Raw genomic sequence first — 25,279 nt, 5'->3', positions numbered from 1 at the left:
GCCCCTAATTTTTTTAAATATATAGTTTATTGTCAAGTTTGTTTCCATATAATGCCCAGTGCTCTTCTCCACAACTGTACAGATTCTGAAAACAAAAACAAAGGTAACCTGAGTATTGCTGAACATAGCATTTTATGCCTCGCGAGTGTAATAACCAGAGTGTTGGCCCTCGCTCTCCGCTTCCTTTCTGGTACTCATCCAGGTGGTGGCTTGGGTGGTGCTGCAGATGGAGGAGGAACAGGTGTGGAGCTCGCGGGTCAGGCTCTGATTCTGCTCCTTCCACTCACTGACTGGTGACCTTGGACAAGGAGCGCTCACTCCTTCCTGTCTGGCCTGTTGTCTGTCCTATGGAGATCGCTGCTTAAAATCCTTTCTGTAAGAATTAAATGAGAAACTGAAGTCAGACATTTGAGAGCCTATTGCTACTCCAGAGCACCGTCCACACTAGTGCTGCAGGAGAAGTAGGATCCCCCTTTGCCCTCCCAGGTCCCCTTACGGGGGCACCTTCAGCCCAGCTTCTGTGACAGCCGCCCTCAGAAAGAGTCCCTACAAAGTGCTCACCAAGCAGCAAGGAGATGCATGGCAGGCCTTTGCCATTTGCCGGATGATGTGTTTGCTTATTTTGGCTCACATCAGAGACCCGGGTTTTGGGCTCCTGGCTCCTGAACTGATGCTGGGATTCTAAGGGTTATAGTCTGATCTGCTGGAGCAAAATCCGAGGACCTGCCAGGTGAGGAGGGAGCATGGCGGACAGATCCCTGCAACCACTTGTAACAGGAAGGCACCCTGGCAGCTAATGCTAACAGGTGTGTCTCCCAGTTGGTAGGTGGTGGGTCAAAGCTCCCAAGGTAGTGTGATGTTTCAGGCAGCGAGCGCCGTGCCGTAGCCAACACCCACTAGGGCAGAGGGTGCCCAGCAAAGGGGAAAAAGTCCTCTGGAGATCGGAAATCAGACTAATCCTGACACGCTTGCTCTAACTGAATCCCAGCCCACTGAAGGATCATGGGGAGGCCCTGAGTCCCTCCCTGAAAGAGGATGGGAAGAGAAGGTAACCAGGCTTAGTCTTCTCTGAGAGGTCAGATGGTTCAAGAATGCTCCTCGCAGACTTTCTTCCCACCTGGAAAGTAAAATCCTAAATCTAAGGAAGACTCTGGCCCAGACAACAGAGGAGACTTGAGGGGGGCCACGGACGTCACCTGCCATCTCTAATGTTCCAGAACCTTAGGCAGGGAGAACTTGTAGGAGGACACACATACACAGTGAGCTGGTTCTGAAAGCCCAGATCCTGGTCCTGAGGGCAACCTGGGGAAGCCACGCTCCTGACCCTGGGGAGCCTCGCTCAGTCTGGGGAGCAGTCTTCACCACACGGGTGGGGTGCAGAGCACGGCCTGACAATGGGGCACACATGGCACCCTAGTTAGGAAGTGGGTTCAACAGCTCATTTGTAAAGCCCAAGGTGCACAGAGGAAGACCTGACCTCCGGTTTCTCTCCTGGAACAGCCCGTGCCCAACCACCCAACCTGCTCCGCCTGGGTCCGGGAGCCTTGAAGTCCGTCATCCCCTCTGTGATGAAGACATGGGAGTTCCCTAAAAACTTCGCTTCTCTTGACTGGAACAAAGACAGGAGCAATTGGCAAAGTGGCCCCAGGGACGGGAGCGGGGACATGGGGTGTGGAATTGGTAGTGGAGGTGGGAGGATGTATTTAAGCAGAGAAATGCGTCCACTCGCCTTGGCAGACATTTACTGAGCGCCTACTATGTGCCAGTCCTGGGCACTCGCCATCTCCCAGCCATCTAATCAGGGCCCCGCGCGGGTGCAAGCGTCTTTCTGAATGTCAGCCACCCAATCCTCGGCTTTGTGCTAGGTCTCTTTCTTCTTCACTCTCTTTCTTTCTTTCTTAAGCCACCAACAAAACTCTGACCTCTCCCCGCACACACAATGCAGGCAGTCACTCATGCATTAACAACCACGGGGCCCCAAAGGTCGTTTCTATGACAACCCCGGGGTCCTTAATGACCCTGGCAGGCCAATGATTTTGTTTTGTTTGAGAGTGAAGGAATAATAAGTCAGGCCGGCTCGCTCGGGCGCTCACCCCCTCCCCCTGCGCCCCCTCTGCCAGCCAGTGCTGATATACTGTTCATTATCTTGTGCTGCATCAGCCCCAGAGACAGGGCGGCAGCCAGCAATGAAAGACAGGAGCCTGGCCACAGACAAAGAGCTGTAAAGGACCAGAGTGTGCCCTGCATACCGGGCTGCTGGGCTTCATTAATTCCATCGCCGGCCTGGGAGTGGGAACAAGGGCCCTGGGGTCCCGGGCTCCTGGAGTTCGAGCCACAGCGCAGAGCCCAGGAGGGAGCTCTCTCTCTCTCTCTCTCTTTCTCTCTCTCTCTCTCTCTCCAAGAGGAGCACCGACTGGCAGCAGGCACTGCCACTCCCAGTGGTGAGACCGATCACTTTAATGACGTGATGAACAAGGCAATTAAGGCACAGGCCCACCAGCATCCGTGTGATCACCAGGAACTTCGGAGGCTGGGCCCTAGCTCCCAGACAAAGGAGGGCAGCGTGGCCCCCAGCTGAGGCCTCCTGTCCACTGACTCTGGCTGAGGCATTCCGTCTCTGGGTTCTCCTGAGGGCTTCTCGGGCTCTGCCCTGAGAAAGTTCCTGGGGAGGAAGCTTTCATTGTCTTCTGATCTTGGGGCACACGGGCCTCCAGCTTGTCACATTAATTTTCAGATGTGATGTTTGGCAGCATGGGATTTTGCTAGCAGACACTTGGAATTATTTTTGTTGTGTGTGCACGGCTGAAATCCCCCAGAATAAGTCATTATCCTGTAAGCAAAAAAAACAAAAAAACAAAAAACCCAGCTCCTAGTGGCTGCCTGGTGGCCCAATCAGCTGACTCATTTTCCACCCTTTCCCTCAAGTAATTAGCGTTTTCATTTTTCCCAACCTGCCTATTAGATAAACTCCAGGATCTCATTCTGTGGAAGCACATTTTTGTGAGTTGACTTGCCCCAGCTTCTCCCCAAGAAACAAAAGGAGAGGTCTTGGAGAAAGACACAAAGATGTGTGATTTGGGTCCACGTTTTCCCTACACCGCTGCTCCTTAATCAAGGAGATGGCCAAGAAGGGCAGAGAGTCGTTGTGGGGGGGCCGCGGCCCCCTGAGGGTGGACCCAGCCTCTGATGTTGGTCTCCCTCACGATGTGCGACGTGCTCAAGTGCCCTGGCCATCCCCTGAGCCCCTGGCAGAGCTCGCCAATCCGCAGGTGCGGAAACAAGACGCTGCTGGGTACAGGAACGGCGCCTCCCATCTCCTATCCCTCTCTGGCCTCAGTTTCCCCTTTGTTGAATGAGCTGCTTGTTCTAGATCAGGTATGGGAGAGTCTCACTGGGTCTCACAGGCCAGCAGGCGGCATCGATGGTGAGAGAGGTGAGAGGGCCAGAGGGAGGCACCCTGCTAATTCCAGCAGTCGTCTGTGCACAGCTCCGGAATCCTCTGCGCCGTGGGAGTGCAGACCCAGGGCCACCAGAGAGCCCAAGGTTTCGCCACAGAAGACAGAGCTGGACTATTTTTTTTCCCCAAGGTGTATCTTCAGATTTTTAAATGTGTTCAATGAACTCTAATTTTTTTTAGAACCTCATGTGGATCAGAGAAAAGACACTTGCGCATACCGTGTGGTCCTGGGCTCTTGGTTTGTATCTGCTCTAAACCTTTGCAGCTCTGAGTGTGGGCAGACAACCGGGCACATCAGCATGACCTAGAGGCTCACTGGAAATAAAGACTCGCAGGCGTCCCTCCGGATCTCTGGCTCATAAGCCCGTGATCCACATGCACGTGAATGTTCGCGTAGCTTCCCAGTGGATCCCCCAAGGTCTTTGCAATCTGCTTTCTGGCTTTCTGTACCTGGGGCATTCTCCAGAACCTTCCCGGAGTGCAGGTTTGCTCTCTGTGCACACGTTTGTCACATCCCTGGGGAGGAGAATGGCCCATCGAGCGTACAGGAGACCAACATGGTAGGCTCACTTGAAGGACCCTGGACTGATGTGGTCCAAACTTTTCCCTGGGGGTGGGGAAGAGTTAAGCCATCCAGGGCAGACGGCTGTTTATTCTCTCCTCCAGGGGGTGGGGCTGTTCATTCCCATTGTAAAGGTGTACTTTTTCAGTCTTCCTTTCCTAGAATTTACAGCTATTGACACAACGGACCACTATTCTTTCCTTAATTTCCCTTCTCAGAAGTTCTTGATCTGATATCATCCTGGTTTGTATCCACTTCCTAGAAAGACTTCCCGCTCCTCCCTTGCACTTCTTTCCTTCTCTAACGTTCAAAATACGGACCGTCCCCAGGTCTCTGTTCTCATCTGCTGTCTCCACAACAGTGTTCTGAGCCCTCAGATCCTACTTCTCAGCTTTGAGCTCTCTGAGTGGCATTTTTCCAACTTCCCGGTGGCACCTCGGGATCAAACAACCTAGAAGGAAAGCATGATGTTTGCTCCGAAGCTCATTCGTCTCTTGGTCGCATGACTAATTTTAGTGACTCCTTCACTCAGGTTCGAATCTGAATATCAGCCTGGCATAACCAAAAGAGCCAAAGCCCCATGCCCTGAGGTTCACCGTGCAGCTTAAATTTTCTCATCCCCAACATGAGATGCTCCCAGGAGTGAGTGCTGTAGAAGCTGACAGGTCAGCAAAATGATTTTATGAACATACTTTGTTTTCAACTCACAGTTATAATTAATATTTATTTCCCACCCTCCTTCCATCCATATCCAACAGCTCCATGATTCGGTTTATGCCACCTCCTGGATCTCTCTTGCTCCCCTCTCCTTACTGTCACCCTAGGTTGTGTCCTCATTCGCTGTCACTTGCAATGCTGGAGGAGTGTCTAGATGTGAGCATCTCAGAGACCTCCAGATTACTCTGCCCAAGGCACAGTGCTAAGTGAGACTCTTCTCATCTCGAATTGAGAATGCATGCTCTGTGCCTCCTAAAGGAAGCCCACAGTCTTCATCCTGACTTTCAGAGCCCTACACAACCTGGCCCAGTGTGTCCCACACTCTTCGGTATGACACACGCCAGAGCCTCCAGACAAATGGAAGGTGTGTGTTTTCCTGTTGCTGGCTGAGCCCACGATGCTTCCTGTAGCTGGAATGGTCTTGGACGATCAATTTCACCTAAATCTAAGTGCCTCCAAAGTGTTTGAGGCTCAGCTCGAGGTCACCTCCCCTGTGACTCAGCAGTTCTCTCTTCTTCCCTAGTTCAATGCCACTGTGCTCTCACCCCTTATGGAGGGACATCATGGGTGTTATCTTAGTCAACTTGGGCTGCCAGGACATAAAAGCATAGACTCGTTGCCCTACGGCAACAGAAACTTATTTTCTGATGGTTTGGGAGGAGAGAAGTCCAAGATCAAGGTTCCAGCTGACTTATTTTCTGGCAAGGACCTGCTTTCTAGCTTGTAGAAGGCTACCCTCTTTCTCTGTTCTTATATGGACTTTCCTCACTGCAGGCTCCTGGAGAGACAGAGAGAGAGAGAGAGAGAGAGAGAGAGAGAGAAAGAGATCGGGGTGTACTCTCTGGTGTCTCTTTTTATCAGGACACTAGTCTATAGGATTAGAGCCCCACCATTATGATTTAATTTAACCTTAATGACTTCCCTAGAGGCCCCATTTCCAAACACAGCCACACTGGAGTTAGGGCTCCACAAACGGATTTTGCGAGGACACAGACATTTAGTCCATGACAGGTACCTCACATTGGTTATGTGTGCATCTCACTTCCTCTTCTTTTATTTTAAATTTTTTTGATGCTTTTTATTTTTGTTTTTGAGAGAGAGAGAGACAGCGCAAACAGGGAAGCATCAGAGAGAGAGGGAAACACAGAATCTGAAGCAGGCTCCAGGCTCTGAGCTAGCTGTCAGCACAGAGCTCGATGCATGGCTTGAACCCATGAACCACAAGATCATGACTTGAGCTGAAGTCAGATGCTCAATCGACTGAGCCAATTTGGGTGCCCCTTCACTTCCTCTTCTAAGCTCCAAGCTTTCCAGGGACAGGGTCTGTATCTTGTGTGTTTAACGGTATGCCATGATTCTATCAGTGTAATAGGTGCTCAGCAAACATTTGTTGGTTGAGCCTGCAAACAAGGTCTCCATCACTACCAAGTCATCAGACCCAAAAGTCACCTGAATGGCTCTGGGCTTTTTAATTCAGTGTCTTTGCCCGCATGCTGCCCTCTACCTGGATCTTCCCCCTCCCTCTTGCCTGCAATGCAGGAATTAGCTCATCTTTTTAAAGAAATTTTGCCTGATTCCACCAAGTGGATCAAGGGCTTCTCACCAGCCTGCTGACCATCTACATGTCTGTCTTTACGGCATAGTGACACCCATTTGTTGAGATGTCTGTGTCTCCAGATGAGTCTCCTAGGACAAGTACTGGAACCCCTCATTCTCATGTTCCCAGGACCTGGAATATTGCCTGACAACTAATCACAGCACAGTTAAATGCTTGTTGAAAGAAGAAATGAATAAAAACAGGAACATTAGGAAAAGTTTTCCTGATCATTCTATAAACTTCCTGAAATTGCCTTTTAAAAGCAAAACTATGATAACATCTCAGACAATTACTTTACGTGACCGTTCATAGAATATTCTAATTTCAGATCCCATGACAATGGAAAAAGCATGTTTAGTGTACAGAGAAGGTGAAAGAAGGGAAACTGGAAATTTATATTAAATTCAAAAAGAAAATTCCTTGATAATTGTAACTTGTTGCCATTCACGAAAAATATGTTAGAAAATCGTCACAAATAGTCAGTTTCACTTATCCCTGCACAGTATTCAGTTTCCATCCAGGAGAATACACGTGAATGGATGTGAATCCATCAGGTCTGTAACAATTCTGATAACAGTCACAATAAACAGTAATGTAACACTCACTGAGCCAAGCATTCTGCTAAGTACTAGAACATATTTCCATTCAATGCTCACCACAATCCTAAAAGGTCTGAATTGTTATTGTTCCCAATTTATAGTCAGAAAGACTGACATTCAAAGATATCAAGTAACTTGCTCACAGACACAAAGCTTGTGAATAGCGAGGGTAGTCAGTCATCCAGTTTGCTCAGGATGTGGGGCTTTCAATGCTAAAATCAGGAAGGTCCCCATAAAGCAAGATGAATTGGTCATCCTATCACTGATGCATAGGATTTGACACTAGTGTCTGGTGTCAGAAGTTCAGATATTCAACACTTGTCAGTACCTCCTTGGAAAAGTTTCCAGCTACTGTATTTATGAGCAAAGATAAAATTTTCAAAGGAGTGAGTTCAAAAGTATTATTAGGCATCATATGGTGTAGGAGTTTACCTTCCAAGATAGGCAGCTCCCTGAGGCCAGGGGCTCTCACTTATTTCTCTTCCTTCATCTCAGTGTCCCAACATGAGACTTTGCACAAGGTACATGCACAGCAAGTACTTTGTTCAATGTGAAGTTCTTCTCCGGTCACCTGAAATGGAAAAATGCACCCCATCATTAGTTGCTCACTGGGGTCCTCGAGCACCATACCCCATTTCAGTTCTTCCTCGTCTTCCCTTTTCTCCCCCAGCACTCATGCAAACAGCTGCTTTTCTCTCTGTTGTGCATCCAGGTTTCTCAACTTACCTGCTGCACTAAGGAATGTGTGCCCCAGAGCATGCCCGGTCTCTTGGTTTGCCCTTCCCTCCTTAACACTGCTCTATCATGCTCTCAGAAGTCATAGGTCCCCTGTTTCTCTTCCTGGGATTCCTGTCCTGGGGAATTACTTACTTGCTACACCCATGCTGGGTGTCAGACACTCAACTGCAATTGCCAATCAGCCAGCAGTCCACTACAGTGTCTTTGCATTTCCACTCATTTAGGACTTTGTGAAGGATTAATCAATGTGACAGATTAATTGCCACCCAGTATCCATTTTCCCTTCTCTCCTAGGAATGAAACATTTCCCAGGGTGCATGGTTGCCCTGATCAAGGCCAGTCTCTCTAGCATGGCCATGTGACTAAGTCCTGGCCAATGGAATGTTAGCGACAGTGTCCTATAATATCTTCCAAGACCTTTGCTGATAAAAGCTAGTACACACCCTTTCTACTGTATTCTCCATCATTTTTCTCTCTCCTGGAACATCAGTTCCACCTTAGATTATATGGGCAAAGACCACACTGTAAGGATGGCAAGGTGGTGATCTAGAAGTTTCTTGGGTGCCTGATCCCATGGGGTCCTATGTTGGTCCTTGATCTACCTACCCAGATTTCTGCTTTAAAAATAAACAGGCTCCTATCTTGTTGAAGCCACTGCTGTTATTCTTATTTTACTTTTTTGTTTATTTACAGGTTTAATCTTAAATAAAATAGTTGCAATGATTCAAGTTGCAGCCTGAGGTGAAGGATGGTCACCTCATGCTCAATTACATCCGCAAAACACAGAGGCACCACTCAGCTTTGGTGTTCACACTGTGGAGATGGAAAAACCAAAGCCCTCAGGGGCCATAGGATCATCTGCTTACCCCTCACTGTCCTGTGGCTCCTATTGCTCCATGTTGGAATGGCCATGCCCCGGCTTTTCTTCCCACTGCAACCAATTCCACCAAATATCTGAGGAGCGCCTTCTCTTTCTGAGCACGTCTGTGCCTTCTGTTGCACTTCTGGTCTACATTACAGCAAAAGAAAAGATGTTTGTAGGTCCTGTTTCTCAATGTCTTGAATGAAGAGACTTCCAGAATAAATATGACATGAAAAGGGCTCCCCAAGGTGCTGCAGTAAAAAAGCACACAGCTCCCTCCATCCCCCAACTGATAATGGACTAGAAGCTTCCATGCCAAGCCTGCCGAAGTGACCAGAGCTCTAGACGATGGCCTGGCCTAGAGTAGCATTGGGTGCTCCTCAAAGTTAGCTGACTCAGAGTCGTGGCTTGGAGCCCAAGTACAAGGTCCTCTCATTTCATCTTTCTTGGGCACATGCTGTCTCTTACCCTTTATAATATAAAGCTTATATTAGCTTTAACCAGCAGTTTGTTATGTAAAATGTTCCACATGACAGCTCAGCTTTGCCCTAATTCCCCCATTTCCTGCAACCTCTCAAAGATCTTTCTTAATGTCCTTGCTCTGTAATCCATTAATTTCTATTTTATGAGTAGAGACTTCCCTTGATATTTCTCTGCTACTACCCTTTTTTTTCCTTCTTTCTCAGTCTTTTTTCCCCCTCCTCTAGACATCCTTTCTCATCAAGCACTTCTCCACATTGGATACAAACCTCCCCTGTTTTAGGTCAGGCCTATTGCCCAATATTTCATCCTGCATACAAAGGGAAAATAAACGGTCAAGACAGCTTTCTCAGAAACAAAAGCATAAAAGGTTTTCTTTGTGCAGTTCGGGGGTAGGACCTATCTCCAAATGCCCATTTCACCCTCTTGGATCTTTTTCCTTTCCTTTTCTTCTCTGGGCTCCATTACCTCTGCGCCCCTCTCTTCCAGCACTGACAACATGTATCTATTATAATAAGGCACTCACCTCCCCTCGCTGCCATGATATGAGACTTCTGATACCAGGGATCATGTCTTTTACTTTTTTTTGTATGGGGCCAGACAGCCGCATGCACATAGATGGTTCTGCACAAATGCTAAATGTTTGGATGCTGTAAACCACTCAGCTCTTTTTCTTTTAAATCAGTAAATTTCAGATCATGAATTAGGGAGTTGCTGGATTTCCTCAAACTTACCTGATAAAGGGGGGCCTCATCAAAAGTTAAAAGTTCTGCTTTTTGAAAGATACTGTTAAGAACATGAAAGAATAAGCCACAGCCTGAGAAAAGGTAAAGGTCTTGTATATGAATATTTGAATAATTTCAAAAATCAATCATAGCCAAGTAACCCAATAAGTAAGTGGCAAAATATTTGAATATGTTAAGATTATAGATCTATAGATTACAGATAGAAAATAAGCACATGAAAAGGTGCTCATCCTCATTAGTATTAGAAAAGTGCACGTTAAAACCATAATAAGATACCATTCTCTATTAAAGTGGCTGAAACCAGAAAGGTTGATCATTCCAACTGTTGATGATATGAAGGAACCAGGATATACACACTGCTGGTGGCCATGCAAAATGGCACAACCACTTTGGGAAATAGTTTGAAGGTGTCTTAAAAAGTGAAACATACACCCACCAAATGACCCAGCCATTCAATCTTCAGTATTTATGCATGAGAAACGAGAGCCTACGTCCACACAAAGACTTATAAATGAATCTTCAGGGCAGCTTGGTTTGCAGTAGCCCAACACAGGAAACAACTCAGAGGTTGGTTAACAGATGGATGGATAAAAAACTGTGGTATGTCCATGCAGGGGAATACTACTCAGCAATAAAAAGGAATACATATGTGATACACAGTACAACATGGACAAATCTTAGCATAATTTTGCAGAGCAAAAGAAGTCAGACAAAAGTGTATACTCTATAATTCAATTTATGTAAAATTCTAGGCGATTCAAACTAATCTATAGCCACAGACAAACATGAGTGATTGTTTAGGACTAGGGTAAGAGGGTCAGGGAGGGGCTGCAAGGAGGAAAGCAGAAACTTTGGAGGGATGAGTGGACACGCCCTTGATGTTGATGGTTTTATAGGTATGTACATTTGTCCAAACTTATCCAACAGATACTTTAAATATGTGCAGTTTCTCACAACAAAAATGAACGGTAACTATGTGACAGGACGGAAGTGGGCATCAGTTTGCAATGTATAAATGTATCAAATCAAGATTCTGTACCCTTTAAACTTACCCAATATTTATGTGTCAATTATTTTCACAATAAAGGTGGAAATCAATAAGTGCAGTTTAGTATGTTATTTATTTATACACAATTGTTTATAATAATTATTATTTGTGTATTGCTTATTAGTGTTTGTTGCTTATTTACACCTCAAAAAGCTGGATAAGCAGAGATAGATGAAAGGTAGATAGGTAGAGAGGCAGATGCCTTTGATTACTATCCACCATTCTTTCAGTTGCTTTTGTTTTCCTCAAAACCTAGTCTATCCAGTTTTTTCCACATAAATAAAGGTACCACTCACAGAGCTTGGGTCAAGGGGCAGATTTGGCCTTTTGTGAAACTGGATGAAAGTTTCCTTGACTTTGCTATTAAAAAATGTGTCTGGGAAGATGTGATATTGTTGTATTATTGATACATATATTTCTCACTTTTTTCTCAAGTACCTTGTAGTGAGCCACAATTAGGAAGGGTAAAGTGGGAGGAACTTACAGCCCAGTTCATTTTGAGTCTCTAGGCGTTACTACTAAATGCATGAATGATTCTGCTAAACAGAGCTGACTATGAAGTCACAGCCTAGGTCAACGGAAACTTTCCTAAGTAAGGAGAGTTCCCTCTGTGACTTGTTGGCCCCTCCTTTGAGTGCTAGGATACAGAGATGAATTTGTCACAGCTCAACCCTTTTATGCTGGGGGCGGCTGCGGGGGTCAGCCCTTCACCGGGCCAGCCCTAACACAATGGGCTGGGTCTTGCCAGAGAGGCATGAGTTTACCTCTCAGACGCCAGTGGAGACAGCTTCTGTAGTGAGCACTGAGGGTTAGTAGAGCTGAGCCAGGAGAGGGGCAGGTGCATTGCAGCCAGAGCAAACAGCATGGCAGCAGCAAACAGTACATTGAGGAATCCTGGTGAGCACTGGCGGGGGCAGGGGGGACTATCAAGGGAATGGAAGGTTGGCTCTGGGCTGGTGAGGGGGGTCCCTCAGCTGATAGGTGGGAAAAGCCCTTCCCACTGGGCCACCCTGCCATGGTCCACTCAAGGTGACCTAGGGGCTGCCTTTCTCATTACCAAAATTGACCAGCCAGGGGGCTGTGCCAACCAGTAGTGACAGTGGACTCAGAAGGCCAAAGGAGCTCTCCCGGAAGGAGGCAAGTTTGCAAAGGAAACATTGGAGCAAGTGTGACAACCCGAAGCTTCTGTCCTAGCCAACCTGTCTGAGATCCAGTGATGGCATTGTCCGCAAACATGTTCCCAGCCCCAGGTCTTGCTGCTAACTTGTTCCATGAAATTGAACAAGTCAAAGACCACACAGACTCCACTTCTTCATAGGCAAAGGTGGGATGCTATAGGGTGGTGAGGAATAGAGGCGTCTAACAGTGATGGTGCTCTGACAAACTCCCCCTGGCAGGTACCTCCCTCACTGCCCCTAGCCCTCATCTCCCACACCCAGGCAGGCATGGCTCATATTGCAGAGTGGGTGCATTGCTGACTCCAGCTAAACAGAGATCAATATGTGTTTGGTGAGATCACCAAAGGGTAGATCAGTATGGGCTGGGAGAGTCAAGGAAAGCATCTTGGAAGAGGCAGCAGTAGAACTGGACCCTGAGAAGTAGCAAGGATTCAGAGCTCTGAGCACTGGAGCACGGAGGGAAGGAAGACGGGGAGGAACAAGATCCAGGGAACACAGCCAGGAGGCTGGCCCAGATGCTGACATGCAGGAGAGGACTAGTAGATCCAAGAAGAGGTCATGGTGCCGAGCGTTGCCCATCAACTGACTGAGTGAATGAGACTAGTTTAGGAGTGCACACATGGACGAAGTTAAGCCCCACTCTGGAAGTCCTCAAAAACTGTAGTCAGGTGAATGGTGGGCTCCCAAAAGATATGTCCACCCAGACCTGTGAGTGTGACCTTATATGGAATAAGCATCTTTACAGATGGAACTACAGTAAGGATCTCAACACAAGAGTATCCTGGGTTATCCAGTTGGGTTCTAAGTCAGTTGACAAGTGTTCTTATAAGAACAGAGGAGGGAGAAGACTCAGACACAGAGGAGTCCATGCAATGGGGAGGGGGTGGGGAGGGCAGAGACTGAAGGGATGCAGCCACCAGCCAAGGACCACAAGGGTGACTGGCAGCCCCCAGAAGATGGGGGAAAGACATGGGATGCTTGTCCCTCAGAGCTTCTAGAAGGAACCAATTTTGCAGACACATTGATTTCTGACTTCGAGCCTCTAGAACTGTAAAGAGAACACATTTCTATTGTTTCAAGCCACCGAGATTGTGACATTTCATTACAGCAGCCCTAAGATGCTAGTACAAAGATCATGCAATGCAATCGAGACTTACCTTCCGGAAAACAGGGAGACATCGAAGATGCTGGAGTTCCAAATTGATAGAAGACTGTTCTGAGAGCATATACAGGATGGACTGTTCGCAGGATGCAAATGAACCGGGAAAACACCAGAAGCCGAGTTCTACGACACCTCTCAGAGCCACGAGACTTTATCGATTACATTTTAAGGATGCCTCCCTTCGTCAGTGCCCCAGCCCCGCACTGGGAGTCTGCGATAGTCTTGTCATGCCATGGCTGAAAGTAACACACAGTTACAGAGGCGGACATGAAGGGGGCCTGAAAGGGCATTTTCTTTCCCTTCTCCTCCAGTCTCTCTGTTGCCAACACGACATCCCTGGCAGCAGACCCAGCTCTCTGGGAATGAGCCTGAAGGAAGGTGCAATGAGCATCTGGCTAACTGTGGGGGACCAGAGTCAGTGGAGGCCAGGGCCCACCCTGCCCTCATCTGCCATCACCTTATTGTCCACTCCTATTTTCCATTGGGTTTTGAATGCCCCTAGCTAGACAGCCTCCACCCTTCCCCACCCTCTCGTGGCTTCCTCTTCTTAGCAACTGCTTTCCACTGGATTCTGTGCTGCCTGTCCCAGAATAGTGTTTCTAGGACGTAGGTGGCCCTGCTGACAGCAGTGGGGATCTGTGCAGGGAGCACCGAGCTGGGATCCAAAGACACGGGGTCCATGAGATCCGATCAGAGGGGGTGCAGGAGGCCCCACATGGGCCAAGACCTTTCTCTGTCCTTCCTGATCCTCCTCTGATCAGCCCTTCTTCCCCAGTGTGCAGATAGTCAAGGACATATACCAGTGATCTCCAACCAGCCGTGACTCTGCCGCCAAGGGAACATCTGGCACAGTCCAGAGACTTTTCTGGTTGTTACAGCTTGGATTTTGCCCCAGTCTAGTGGGTAGAGGCCAGAGATGATGCTACAGTGCACAGAACAGTGCCCAGAACTAAGAGTTATTCAGCCTTCAATTGTGCTGAGGTAAGAAACCCTGATACTCAGTAAGGCCCTAGTAACCAGAAGGTGAGAAACAACTGTTGTAAAGCCCATGCAGGCCACTCCAGAGGAGACAGAGGACAGCTCTTCCTTCGGGGAGGCTTGGACACATGATTATTGCGAGAAAAAAAAAAAAAAAGGAGAGAGACAGAAGATAAGAGCTCTGAGGATTTAGTGGAAGTGACAGCTGAGACTAAAAAAAGTAAGGATTATTTGTAAACATGACTGAGCAGGAATTAATTGCAGGCCGTGTCTAAAGATGGAACATCTTCTAGAAATAACTGATAACATGTATGGTGATTCATAGTTTTTATGAAGTGATTTCTTAAATCTTATTGAAAATATTGAAAGTACTTTTTAACCAAAATAGCAACATCAACAACAAAACCCACGGGGCGTGGCATGTAAAAGTTTAGTTAAATTTAGCTGGGATGTAACTCAGACAAATGAGGAGCTTTGGGAGATTTCTACATTTTTAGATGACAGAAATGACTATGTAAAAACTCCTTTTGTTCACTTGGAAAACTCTTATTTCTTTATTAGCTTCTTTTGCAAGTAGCTCAAGATCTTAATGGGGATGTTACATAATACATAAGAAGGAAAAGAGGGAAATGACCCATAATTCTGATATCTAGAGATAAATATTGTTAACATCTTAGTGAATGTAATCTATATCTTTATTATAAACGATTACCTGATTATACATGCTGTATCACAATAATTTATTTATTTATTTAAAAATATTTATTTAATGTTTATTTGTTTTTGAGAGAGAGAGAAAAAGAGTGAGTGGGAGAGGCAGAGAGAGAGAGAGAAAGAGAGAGAGAGAGAGAGAGAGAGAGAGACAGAATCTGAAGCAGGCTCCAGGCACTAAGCTGTCAGCACAGAGCCAGATGCAGGGCTTGAACTCACGAACTGTGAGATTGTGATCTGAGCCAAAGTCCCAAAGTCAGACTCTTAACCGACTGAGCCACTCATGTGCCTCTATATCATGATTTTTAAAAAATATATATTCTATTGGGGCACCTGTGGGCTCAGCCAGTTAAAGCATCAGACTTCAGTTTAGGTCATGATATCACGGTTTGTGGGTTCGAGCCCCACATCGGGCTTCCACATTGGGCTCTGTGCTGACAGCTGAGTCTGGAGCTTATCTCAGATTCTGTGTCTCCCTCTTTACCTGCTCCTCCCTTGCTTGCACTCTGTCTCTCTCCGTCTCTCACTCAAAAATAAATATTAAACATTTTTATAAAAAAATAAAAAATATACGTATATTACATCACGGTCACCCTCCCACCAAAGTATTCCTATATGCAACACCAGTTTTGATGGCTGGGAGGCAGTGCTATATTTTGTAAGCACGTTGATTTCAGACGATGCTATAGGGAACATCATGCATTGTCATTAGATAATCATGCATCGTCATTTACATTAGTAAATGTGAGAAACTCCCTGAGGTTTGAGGAAGGTTTTTCCTGTCCTTTAGAAAAACATTTCAACCAAGTAAGTTCCTGTATTCTCTGTGTACCCTGCTCTTAGGTGGGAGGCTAGCTCGATGTGATGGTTAATCTACTGTGTCAGCTTAGCTGGACATATATGGTCAAATATTGTAGATGCTTCTGTGACAGTGTTTTTTGTATGAGTTGTGCTTTTAAATTACCAGAATGTGAGTAAAGCAGCTTGCTCTCCGTAATGAGGGTGGGTCTCAACTAATCAGTTGAAAGCCTGGATAGAACAAAAAACTCAAGCCCTCCATGCAAGAAGAAATTCTGCCCGCAGACCACCTTTGGACGTCATCTGGGGCATTAGTTCTCCATGAGACAGCCTTTGGACTTGAACTTCAGTTCTTTACTGGATTCCCAGGCCTCCCCAATCAGATTTTGGACTTCCCAAACTCTCACAATCACATGAGACAATTCCTTAAGTAAATACGCAAACACGAAAACATACACACACACACACACACACACACACACACACACGTCATACATGCATACATATGTGTGTGTGTGTATATCTCATTGGTCCTGTTTCTCTGGAGATCTCTGCCTACTACACTAGGTAAAGGCCCCTCCCCTGAGTCTTGGCTTCCTCAGTTGCGTCTACAAGGGTGACTCATAGCTGACTGGGAGTAGATACATTCTGACCACAGTTTCAAAAGGATGACCCTTCTTTGTCAACATCAGTAATAGAGTACTAGTATCAATACACAGTCATGGTGTTGGCCTACGGCCACCCACACACCAATGATCACATGGGAGTTACACACTAATACCTCTGATAGCATCTTCTAGATCATCGCATTTTCCAGGCAAATAAACAAGATCAAGAGGTTGTATGCGAGAGGCTGGGTGCCAGTCCCGCCTGTCAAACTCCTTGCCTCGTGCCTACTTGCCACATGGGCCATGCATTGGAATGAGATTCCAATGCCTCCTGAAACAGAAGAGGGTCCATGGTCTGAGGGGCCAGGAACCCAGCTGCACAAGAACTATGCAGACTGTTGTGGGGCCTGGGGACATCTGGGCTGAGAAAAGAGCAAAGGTGGACCATGGTTGGTGTCTTCACTAATGAGCTCACTATGGAGGAGGGATTTGGTTTATCTGTTGTGAGAGGCAGACCTGGGATCAGTGTGGGTGGAAGCCACATGGAGGCAGATTTCAGATCATCGTAAGCTGTTCGGGATAGGTAATGAGCTTCTTTAGAGCAGAGGAATGTAAGAGAAGCTACAGAAAAAAAAATCAGCTTGTGTTGGACAGGATGATCTTTCATATCCTTTCCAGCCCTGGATTCTGTGACTGCTTAACCAAGCACACATAGCTTGGATGCCTACCCTCTCCCTGCCCATGCGGGGTCATAGATAATGAAACAGCCATTGCAGAAGAGGCACGGAATCACCTAAGATGTGTTTCTAAGGCAGACAAGCCTGCTTGGGCGCAGCCGGTCACTCGGGTTCCCAGTTCCACTAGCCCCCTAGGACACAGGCCGTTGACTCACTCAGGGTGCTTATAATGGCTTCTGTAAACAGGCTCTGCTCTGCTTGTGACCCAAACGGTCTGGGCCTCACAATGTTGTGTCTGCACGCCCAGGGTCTGCACATGTTTACGGTGCTGCCGTGCTCTGGCCAAGTAGCCAAGTAACTGATGACAGGGCTGTGAATGTCAGGGATTGAAATGAGAAAATCCCCTGAAACTGGGTCTGGCTCATGCCAGCCTAACTCCCTGGGCCCAGGAGGTCCTAAGATGATTCTTCTACACTAGGTCAGGCATGGAGGGGCTTTGAGACAAGTTGTATCTGGCCAACCTGAGAGAACCTGGCCCTGGTTCCCGCTGCTCAGAAACTGCGGGCTCCTGAGAAATCACTCCCAATCCCTCAGTCACCTTGCCTGCCACAGGGCTGGTTTGCCAACACCCCCTGTCCCCTTCCAGGGAACACTAGCAGCAAGCATGGTTAGAAGGAGCATAGATTTCTTTCTTCCAAATGGCTTGGAACACCTGGCAATCTGAGATTTCGGGAGGGCAGAGAGGCCTGGTATAGAAACCGCATGCACGCATGGGTGCCTGGGTAGCTCAGTTAAGCATTTGACTTCAGTTCAGGTCATATCTCACAGCTGGTGAGTTCGAGCCCCACACTGGGCTTTGCTCATGCCTCTGCAGGTTGGCTAGGCGCAGCTGAGTCAGGCTGGGTTGGCTGGAGGTAGCTCTATGTCGCACGATTCTCCTCCTCCTTGGACCAGGGAGCCTGCTTCAGATTCTGTGTCTCCCTCTGTCTCGGCCCCTCCCATGCTTGTACTCTGTCACTCTCTCAAAATAAACATTAAATTTTAAAAATTTTAAAAAGTGAAAAAAGAAAAGACAAGATGTGTGTGAAAATGGCCTGGACTTGCCAGGGTCAGCTCAGGTTGCATCAATGTGCTGTGGCTGCCAAAAGGGCTCCCACAACTCAGGGGCACCGGCGGTGCCGGGAGTGAGGGAGTGACAGCCCGCTGCTGCTCCAGCTCTGATCAGCTCATGTCAGCTAATCGTGTTTCCCCCTGGGCTTATGGAGCGGGAGAAGGACAGAACTGGCCCCGTTTAGCCAAGATGCAGGAGGCAGCGGGCTGGGCTGAGAGACGGTGAAGGACAAGGGGGACGTTTAACCCAAAGAATCAAGAACTGGGGACAGGGTGAAAGTACTTTTCACACCTCTGCACTTCTGTTGGGAGGAAATGAGTTTGCACTGATCCCATGCGGCCCTGAGGGCCAAGCGGAAGGTAGAGGAGAGGGTTTGATAGGGAAGTGTAGCAGCTCCATATTTCTAAACGTGACATGGGCTGCTGCAGGAAACCATGAGTTCCCCACCCCCGAAGGTGCTCAGAGCACAGCCAGAAGCCAAGGTTACATGTTGGATTGGTGACAGCCGGAGGCATTGCCAGCATCCCCAGGAAATCCCACCTGGACACAAGGGTCTCTCTCATAAATACTTCTATGAGTCTCTATCCATTATCGAATGTCATAAAAACGCAAAGTGACAAACAGGAAGCTGAACTGAACATTTATTTAGCTCATTAGTCTACAGGTTGGCTGGGCTCGGCTGCGCCGGGCTGGGTTGGTTGAAGGTATCTCTGTGTCACATGATTCTCCTCCTCTTCAGACCAGGGAGCCAACCTGGGCTTATCCATCTCACTTTGAGGACAGAAGGGCAAAAATGTAAGCAGAAGAATATAAGGCCCGAAGTCCTCGGCCCGAGTTCCATCACCCCTGCCTCATCCCACTGTCCCGGCAAGTCACATGAGGAAGAGATGAGGAAGTATGTCGTATCCATGGCTACAGGGTGGGGCGAGGACTCGGGGCAGTAGTGCAGTCCCCTACAGTGGTCATTATGTACCTTTAGACAGACACGCGCAAAGTAGTGTGCAAACATTGAGTGAGCTTGTGAGAAGCTTCCTAGCAGAATTGTTCCAAAAGCAGGTTCACGAGGAAATCAGAGCTCTCTGTAGAATGCGGAAGTCCATGGCCATAGAGAGACTTGCTGGGCACATATAAGCTTTTGGGTTTTATGCTGAACCTAAAACTCTATAACTTACAATGGAAAGCATTCCCAGGCATCATCTGGCCCAGACATCTAACTTCACAGCTCAGGAATCCAAGATCCAGAAAGGGGAAGAATCCTACCCAAGCCCATCTGGTTTAGACCTAGCACTTTCTGTAGTGTTCCTTCTCCCCTGGATGGCCAGGGTCAGCAGGACTCGCTTGGTTTCTGAAGTGACCCTGCAGGGGCCAAGTGTGGATGCAAATCAGACATAAAATGCAGCTCAGAACCCCAACCTGTGGTCATTGTGAGACTGTGGTCAGATGACAGATTTGCAATGCCTGGCACACGGCAGGTGTGCAAAACCACATGGCTACTGCCAATACTCCTCTATAAAGCATTGTGGGTGCTCAGGGCAGGAAAAAAGGCTTGACAGGGGAAGCAGAAACAAAGGCTGGCTTTCAGAAGGCTTTGTAAGAGCTGGGACTGCAGGGTATGGCTTGTGGGTGGCCTGCAGGAGCACATAGCTCTCTGTGCCCTTGTTCACACTGGCTTCAGTTGGACACACTGGCAAGAACCAAGGTGGTCTTGGAGAAGAGGAGGCAGATTCTGCCCAAGTGTAAAGATTATTGAGCACATGAGCCGTCTCATGACCTTAGTGTTAAGCAAGTGGTGGTGGGGGCAGAGATGTGGACAGCGTCCTTGAGACCTGCACAGTCTGACAGGGCAGAGATAACTGCCAGCAGTGAAGGCAAACCAGTGGCCACACGGCTGTGAGGACACTGGAAATGGACCCACTGTTTCTATCAGTGTTTCATGAGTTCTGTCAAAACAGGGGCTGTCTTTCCCCAGTCCCTAGAAGAGTGTGTGGCATACAGAAGGTGCTACATAAGTGCTGGTGGAATGAACGAGTGTCAGGTGAGTCTGAGAGGTTATTAAAGTCTTCCTGGAGCAGGTGTAACCTGGACCAGGTGCTGAAGACTAGGTGGGATGGGGATCCATGGTCATCAGTTATTCTGGATGTGGATTTGCCTTGCATGCACACAATTCTTCTGCCAAGATCCCCATGCATGGATGTACAGAATGCCTTACCCATTGCAGGGCATTCCACACATCTGCCTCTGATCGACTTACTTCACAGCCAAGTGACGTGCACCAGTGAGCCTGTGCTCATGAAATGCACTAGTCTTTCCATGTTCCTCAACTACCTGAAGGAGCTGGCTCGATGGAACGGCAGAAGAGTTAAGAAACCGTACCTTGCAGGGCTGGGATGATGTCCTCCATGGTGCTGTTTCTACTATAAATCAGCGTCCAATATGTGGTGCTGTTTCTCTCCTTGCCAGGCTCCACAAGCCCAGGAATCAAGGAATGGAGAAAGGAATGGCCCGCTCTCTACTATGCCTCACAATTTTCTACAGAAGTTTTGCTTCCTTGTCTCATGATTGTATACTCTGTTGGCTTAGAGGTCTTAGTTCTAAAGGGAGGAATGCTTCCACCAGGAGGCACAGCAATGATTCCATTAAACTAGAAGTCAAAGATTGTCATCCCATCCATTTGGGGCTTCTTGTGTCTCTGAATCAATAGGCAAAGAAGCTACCATGCTGGGTGGGGTGATGCATCCTGGCTACCAAGAAGAGATCAAGTTGCTACCAAACAACAGAGGTAAAGGGAAACAGCTCTAAAATACAGGGCATCCCTTAGTATTTCCATGCTCTGTGATCAATATACATGGAAAACCACAACATCCAATTCAAGCAGAGCTGCTAATGACCTAGATCCTTGAGGAATGAAGATTTGAGTCACCCCACTAGGCAAGAGCCATGATCAGCTGAGGCACTTGCTAGGGATAAAGGAAAGTGGGTGGTAATGGAAAAATTAGTTATAAATATCAGCCAGGACCACATGGCCAGTGGTTAGAATGAAGACTGTGAGTGTTGTGTTTCTTCCTTGTTTTGTTATGAAAGTGTGCGTACATGTGTACATATGTATGCCATTATTTTGTTTACTTTTATCTTCTATCCCCTCATCATCTAATATAAGATGTATTTGTAACAGTAAAGTATATATCACAGTATTTAAGTTACCAGATATCAAAAGAGAAGAGTGAATATCACCAAAATACATTGCATCTTCTTGTATGGAAAGGGTTAACATGTTTCTAGTGCGTGTAAGGCAGGTGCATCATTGCCGGTGGAACTATGGCTTTGTGATTATCTTTACTTGACAGTTACATATGGTTACAGGAAATATATATTGGTGCCAAGTTGACAAGGGGTGGACTGTGATGGTCAGATTTATGTGTCAACTTGGCTAGGTTACAGCCCCTAATTATTCAATCAAGAATTAATCTAGGTGTTGTATGAAGGTATTTTATAGATGTGATTAAGGTCCATAGTTAGTTGACTTCAACTGAGGGAGATTATCTAACAAAGTCTGGATGAGCCTGATCCAATCAGTAGAAATGCTTTTAAGGACAGAGCTGAGGCTTCCTAGAATAATAAGAAATTCTACCTGTAGACTACAGCTTCAGTCTGTACCTGCAGATTGTAGCTTATTCTTCCTACCATCCTGCCCTACAGATTTTTGACTTGTCTAGCCAACCCTCACAACCTGCACAACCCCAACAATTCCCTAAGCCACCGGTTGTGTTTCTCTGGTTGAACTCTGACTGATACAAAATACATGGAGGCCAACCCAGTGGAAAGGGCTAGGGGAGAAAGGCATGGCACATTAGGGGGTGGATCACAGGGCCTGATCAATGCAGGGAATAAAAGGCACTTGGTCCAGTTAGGCCAAGACAGTAAGTAATAGCTGGATTAAGTAGTATGATGTTTGGGGGCTGAAATGTCAGGCCAAGAAGTTAGAATTTAGTGCTGTAAATGAAGGAAGCCATCAAAACCTTCCATGTTGGATACAGACTGATAAAAGTCTAGGCCTCTAAAAGATCCATCTGGCTTTCTTATCAGAATGGACTGGAGCTAGGAGAAACTGAAAGCAGGGGATGCCCTTTGGTTGGTTCTGTTCTCTAAGTGTCTCTATGCAAGAGTTTAACTGAGAACCATTAGTTTAAAGGAAGGCATTTTTGTGCATTTCCAATTGGGGGGTGGGGGCTAGAGGCAAAGGTGTAGGAATGATGGCGGCATATTGGCTGAGAGACAGGGAGAATTGGGGGAAGTTGAAACCTCACATGGTAGATTGGACCATTTTCTCAATTCTTTAGAGCCTCCCTGCATTAGAATGATACATCTATGACCTTTGTCGAGAGATGTTTTAGCAGTTGTTCCTACTAGAGACGGGGTATATGTCCCTGACGCACTGATGGCCAGGTGACTTTCTCTGGTCAGTGGAATGTATGCAGAAGTGATACTACATTAGTTCTAATCCAAGGCTTCCAAAGGCATCACATTTCCACTCTTGTGCTTCTGTGATTTGCTGTAAGAATTTTCCAAAGAAAGTAGCTGCTATCCCTTCAGCCTGAGCTCGAGTTTGAATACATGTGGAGCCATTCAGAGCCCAACCCTCAATCTGGACCAGCTGAGGACCAAAGTAGGCACATCCGTTCAGGTTCAGCCTAGACCAGCCTGTTCTCAGTTCTGCAGACCCATGAGCCCGAGTACAAATCCTTAGTGCTACAAGTCCTGAGCTGGGGGGTAGTTTGCTACCTAGCAATATTGTAGCAAACATTATCCTTTATACTAAGAGAATGTGGGTGCCTCATTTCAGCCGCCAAATATGGACTGGCTCCAGAGGAAGAATCTGTGTAGCTGTGGGCCAGAGCTGGAGGTAAAATCTGAGACCCAGTGGGGAAATGGAGAGTATGCTGTACAGACTCAAGTTCTAGACCCTATCTGCCACTAATTCTCTGAATGACCTCTGACTGCTCATTTCCCCAACCCAGCCTCCATTTCATAGTCTCTGCGACATAGTGGCACATTAAATGCCCACTGGTTTAACTCTGCCCAGTTCCAGTATCAGAATGGCTAGTGTGTTGAGTGATGGCACTAGGTAGCACCGTGGTCCCGATCAAAATTCCTTTCCTCTGGCAGGTAAACCTGTTTGGCTTTGTTGCAAACTTAAAATTTTGGTAGTGGCTGGCTAGCACTGCCTTGAGGAAGGGACCGAGGCTGCATCCAAGCTCAGCAAGATGGAGTTCCATGGGTGGCCCCCTTGGAAGTTGGGAAATGGTGGGGTAGTGATTTGCACTCCTAAAGTCTCCACTGGGAAAGGTATATGCAGTACGTGACAGTGATGCTTTTGGGCTACCTGTTCAACGGGAAGGTCTGTGGAGCCGAAACAGGTGCTGTTGGGTGTTCCTAGCACTGCGAACCTTCTGCCCAGGGTCGGTGTGCCCGGTGTTTGGGAGCAGGTCTTCTGAGATTTTTGAAGCAGTCAAATAAGCAATAAAATCGTTTCTCCCTTGAGCTCTTTAGAAGCAGTAAGAAGCAGGCTGTGTGCCCTAACTTCAAATTCCCCGTGGCTGCCCGAGGATGCTCTCGTGGTGCGAGTAACCACCGTGCTGTTCTGAACTCTGCAGTCCTGATGGAGAGCGGGTGTGCACCCAGCATCCTCTCAAGGGGCCTGGGAGAGGAGCCCAGCTCTGTCCTAGGGCGCACGGGGCCAGGTCTGTCCGCAGCTCTCTGCCGTCTCGAGAGACTTGCTGGACTTCCTGTCAGCTTTTTCTTGTCTTAATTATAATCATGCAGCACGGGTAAGAACCAGGAAGGTGGTCTTGGACTCCAAGGTCTCTTATAGCTTCTATATGCTCAGTTTCTATTAAAAGGGAGCTTGGAGAGGTGTTTGGGTGGCTCAGTTGGTTAAGCATCTGACTTCGGTTTAGGTCATGATCTCACAGTTCATGAGTTCAAGCCCCGTGTCAGGCTCAGAGCCCTGAGCCTGCTTCAGATTCTGTGTCTTCCTCTTTCCCTGCCCCTCCCCTGCTTGTGCTCTGTCTCTGTCTCTCAAAAAAAAATGAATAAACATTTAAAAAAGATTTTAAAGGAGCTTGGATAGAAGAAGTTCTACAAGAGACAGAGTATTTGAGTTTGGAGTCTTTGAGTCAGAAGTGACAGAAAAGTTAAGCCTAACCAGTTTAAGGAGATATATTTGACTGATACAACCAAAAACCACAGGGATAGGGTTTGGTTGCAGGTGTGGCTGGACCCAGGGTTTGAATGCCACCCTATGGCACTAATACATTGGAGGCTCCCTCTATGCCTTGACTATTTTTCTCAGTAGTGGCTCTGACCTCAGGCAGAGTTTCTCCAAGTGGTGGCTTTTGGCAGGTCCAGAATTTCCCACCTCCTGAAAACAAAAGACCAGCAGAAGAAGGGCTTTCTTGCTAGCAAAATTTCCAGGACTGTATTTCACTGGATGGCTTAGGTTGTGTGTCTGTCGCCATCCTGAATCAGTCACAGGGACCAGGGGTGGGGGAGCCAGCTCTAAGCCAGGGCTCCCCCCACTTTTAAATACACAGGCGGAGAATGGAACACTGTTTCAAAATGAAGCAAGGAGGATGGATGCTGGAAAGACAAAACAACAGATATGCACACCCCAGAAGGAACAAGGTTTCTGTGTTTATTAGCAGACAGCTGACCCAGCCAGGAGACATTCCTGAGGCTGGGAAAACCAACCAACAATAAAAACACCTGGTCACTCACGAGCCGGTGCAAACACCCCTGACAATATGTATGTGGGTATCTCCCACGGACTCGGCACCACACTGGTAATTTTTAGAATTTGAAAAAGTGGCATGTTAGAAGACCCCAATCACTGGGGGCATTTCGGTGGGGAGAGAAAGACAGCACAAAGCAGTGAATGAGGTAGACAGGCTGAAGTCTGAAGTGGCTGATTCATGTCAGTGCTCTGGGAAGCAAGAGGACAAGGGCCTCAAAGGAGAGACTACCTTTGGACGAGTGAGTGAGGCAGATGTTCTAGGTGTGGGGTGGATGGTGGGGGTGTCAGGATGGCTCAAGGACTCCACGGATATGGAGTAGAGCTGGCTGAACAGACAGGAAAGAATAGAGCCAGCCTCTGAGGAGCCAGACACCATGTGAGGGATTAGATTTACAGTAGAGGCAGCAGGGAGCCATAGAAGGCTTTAGAGCAAGGGCCGGGCTAGACACGGAGCTTGCTC

At 47.4% G+C, this 25,279-nt stretch overlaps 2 long non-coding RNA genes across 6 annotated transcripts; one reads left to right on the top strand and one right to left on the bottom strand.

The window, feature by feature from the left end:
- Window positions 1-7,416: 7,416 nt before the first annotated feature.
- On the bottom strand, window positions 7,417-13,161 carry LOC115272572. Its single transcript, XR_003900406.1, has 3 exons — window positions 13,142-13,161; window positions 8,537-8,679; window positions 7,417-7,503 (listed from the first exon to the last, which is right to left on the bottom strand). It is a non-coding gene; the product is annotated as an uncharacterized LOC115272572 (long non-coding RNA).
- Window positions 11,459-24,803, top strand: LOC115272551. Of its 5 annotated transcripts, none has more exons than XR_003900405.1 (4): window positions 11,459-11,703; window positions 13,922-14,127; window positions 20,731-20,808; window positions 24,620-24,803. It is a non-coding gene; the product is annotated as an uncharacterized LOC115272551 (long non-coding RNA). The 5 variants fall into 5 exon arrangements; XR_003900402.1 differs by lacking the exon at window positions 20,731-20,808 and adding an exon at window positions 18,769-18,924; XR_003900403.1 differs by lacking the exons at window positions 20,731-20,808; window positions 24,620-24,803 and adding exons at window positions 18,769-18,924; window positions 20,490-20,695.
- Window positions 24,804-25,279: the final 476 nt, after the last annotated feature.

This window comes from Suricata suricatta, chromosome 2 (genome assembly GCF_006229205.1).
Source record: "Suricata suricatta isolate VVHF042 chromosome 2, meerkat_22Aug2017_6uvM2_HiC, whole genome shotgun sequence".
Lineage (NCBI taxonomy): Eukaryota > Metazoa > Chordata > Mammalia > Carnivora > Herpestidae > Suricata > Suricata suricatta.
This window is presented reverse-complemented; position numbering and strand designations above follow the sequence as displayed.